This window comes from Brassica oleracea, chromosome C6, assembly GCF_000695525.1.
Source record: "Brassica oleracea var. oleracea cultivar TO1000 chromosome C6, BOL, whole genome shotgun sequence".
Classification (NCBI taxonomy): domain Eukaryota; kingdom Viridiplantae; phylum Streptophyta; class Magnoliopsida; order Brassicales; family Brassicaceae; genus Brassica; species Brassica oleracea.
In genome coordinates, this window is record NC_027753.1 from 23,043,164 (window position 1) to 23,046,651 (window position 3,488).

The 3,488-nt window shown below is 30.9% G+C and overlaps 1 long non-coding RNA gene across 1 annotated transcript; it reads right to left on the bottom strand.

Annotated features, from left to right (window-relative positions):
- Positions 1-404: 404 nt before the first annotated feature.
- On the bottom strand, positions 405-887 carry LOC106299571. Its single transcript, XR_001261811.1, has 2 exons — positions 721-887; positions 405-648 (listed from the first exon to the last, which is right to left on the bottom strand). It is a non-coding gene; the product is annotated as an uncharacterized LOC106299571 (long non-coding RNA).
- Between the last annotated feature and the right edge of the window lie 2,601 nt (positions 888-3,488).

The following is a 3,488-nucleotide window of genomic DNA, read 5'->3' on the forward strand; positions in this document are numbered from 1 at the left end:
TTAAACTAAAATTTGCAAGCGGCAATAATGAGGTGTCGTCGACTTGAAAGAAATTATCTTGTTGTGTAATTGACTTGAAAAACAATCATCTTGGCATGTTTATGTTTAAAGAAATTTAAAAAATCTGAGTTAAAATAAATGATTAAGTTTAACTATAAAATGGAATTAAAAACGGGAAAGCAGTGAGTGGATATCATCGTTTTTATTGGTAGGAAATGACCCAATAATTGTGATCACTGTTTTGCATTGTTTTGTGATAATAATGTGTGAGGGACGCTTCATGAAGAATGTGTGAGGAACGTTTCATCAGAAGCTCAAATTTTAGGATATTGAATTCAAACTTTGCCATTTTATTGTTTTCTGTTCTGAATTTTTATCAGTCGAATACAATAGATAATCTAAGATTCATTTGAAATCATCAGATTTACTCACCAAACCAATAGTCTCTACACGTTCAAGTGAAACCACAACATCACAAAAGAACTTCATTTATTTAGCAAGTGAGAATAAGAATTTTTTGTAGCTAAACAAACAGAGAACAACCTGCTTGGAAAGTCGAGACCGTTGCCGCAGAGCTGCCTAGACATGAAATTTATTTGATATGGAGGGATCAAGTTTAGCTTTATATCAATCTCATCCTATATGTATCTACAAAAGTTTCAAAGTTAGAATAAAAAAACAAAAGACTATTTTCAAGATGTGATCACCCACTTACACTACCTTAAATAACTCATTTCTGGAGACATGTATTGTATAGCAACGCCGCCTACTGAATCAATCCTTACAGCATACGCCACTTCTTATAAACCCGCAAGCTCCCCACAGCGTTTACATTCCTGGCACAATTTCACGAGACTCCATTGTTGATGTCGGCGACGGAAGAGGAGAATGAACCCTAGACTCGTTGTGACCGAGGAAGACGATAAGCGTTAGGTCACTTTTGGGCTCGAACGCGGTGTAATCATAAAGCCCAGGTACGAAGCCCACAAATGTTAGCGCAAGATTAAATGAAACGCGACGTTTTAGAAAGAGGGGCACGTGTTAATTTCTCCTTGCACGACTTAATGATGTGGCTGAATGAGAGGAGAAAAACAACCAATACTTTATATATATAAATATAGATATTATCTCATGTACACATATTATTTTATATAACTATTATTAACGCTTCGTTAATTAATTATACATGTAAAGCAAATCAAACTAGTTATATGTATATTTATATAATTATTTTATACATGATTATATGTATTAAAAACACGGTCATAGTTAATGTTCAACGGAAGATAACTATTGCTAATCTTAATTGACAATGTGAAAAAATCACTAATTAATTAGAGTCAACTTGTAATTAATTAGATACATGAAACAAAAAGTCATAACCTAAACACGAGAAATATCTTGAATTAACTAAAAAAAAAAAGAAAAGAAATTAATAAAACATACTCTTTTCGTTTCATATTAAATGTTGTTTTACTTTAAAAAAATTATTTCATTATACTTGTTGTTTTACATATTCAATGTATACATAAAATATAAATTCCAGCTTTACCTTTATTTTTAATCTAATTAAAAAATCAAATATATATATTAAATGGGGTAAAATTTGTATTAATTTTTAGCTCGTATGCAAACAATTTAGACGACACTTATATGAAACAAATGGAGTAGTCTATTATCAACAAGTATTAAATAGATTTTGAAAAATCTTTGAAGTTTAAAACATGAATGATATTGGAAGCTTTAATAGTGAAAACTTAAAACGATAACTGATATTTTTAGAATCTTATTTAATAAATGTGAAAATATGCAAGTTAATAAAGTCATTCACAATTGATTTTAAATTAAAATTTCTAAATTTAGCAGATATTATATAAAATTATAGATAGTTTTTTTAGCAAGAAAATTAAACGATTGTTGATTTAACTAGGATGGTTTAAGAACGAGGGGCACAGTCATTAATATTCTTAAATCTATGTTTACATTTTCATAATCTATATTCTCTCATGTACACATATCATATATTATGTTTATATAATTATTATGAATGCTTCGTTACTTAATTATACATGTAAAGCAAATCAAAATAGTTACATGATTATGTGTATAAAAACACGGTCATAGTTACTGTTCAAATGAAGAAAACTATTGCTGATCTTAATTGACTATGTGAAAAATCACTAAATCATTTTAACTTATTTCACTACGAGAAAAAACATGTATAACGAAGACGGTTTTCGTGGTTATTTCGTCGTAAAAGAGAGTTTACGACGAAATAACTACGAAGGCCATTTCCTCGTTAAACGTTCATCGTAAAGTTACGAGGAAAGGTTTCGTTGTAAAGTAGTGTCCATAATTTCGTCGTAAAAGCCACGTAAACTGTTTCCTCGTAAAAACTACGTAAACATTTTCTTCGTAAAGTACACGTAAACTGTTTCCTCGTAAATTACACGTAAAGCTTTTCCTCGTAAAGTAGACGCTTAATTTCGCCGTTCTTTACACGTAATATTTACGACGAATCTGCGTGTATTTCGTAGTAAATTCCTCGCTAACAATTTTTCAATTTTTTCGTTAATTAGACGTAATTTAGCTACAAATTTGTTTCGATTTTTTATTATTTACAAAAAAAATATAATCAAATATATTTTAAAATTTATTACAAAAAAATAAATCAATTCGAAAATATTTTATAAATATTTAAGTTTCAAATTTGTAATACAATAAAAAGAAGAAAAAAAAATTAAGGGTTGTTGTTTTGCATCTCCTGGAAGAAGTCTTGACTCTTCTTCTCTACTTCTTCCTCATCCTTCTGTGTATGGGGTGGCTCTGGAATGGGATTTGTCTCCGCATCTCCGTCAACATGGTCTTCAATTGAGGATTTCCAGCCGCTAGAACGTCCAGAAAGCCTCGACTGAACCCATACGAGCTGTGAACGCAGACCACGTCGAGTTCAACTCAGAACACAGCTGAGTGACTTCATCAGCCCATAAACCTATCTACAAATTATTAATTAACCATCTGAAAAGAAAACACATAGATTATTAATTAACATTTAAAAATCATCATCCTATATTATCAACAAATTCCCTACACTAACCACCTAATCAACACTAATTACCCTAAACTAACCACCTAAGCTAAACTAAAGAGGAGTACCTATAGGAGGAGGAGAGAAAGTGACTACGAAATGAGAAGTGAGATGGTTCGGTATATATAGGGAATTATATTTCGTCCTAAAATCCTCGTGAAATTACGAGGAAGTAACAAGGCCCGCCTTTTCATTTTTAATTTTCATCGTAAAATCCTCGTAAGTTTACGAGGACATAACAAGGCCGGTGTTTTTTTTACGAAGAAGTAGCAAGGCCCGTGTTTTCTTTTACGAGGAATATATGTAAATCCCTAATTCCAAAAACCCGAAACCCCCAATTGCCTTACACAAAATCAAATTATATAATTTAATTTTCATGATTAAACAAACTAAACACATG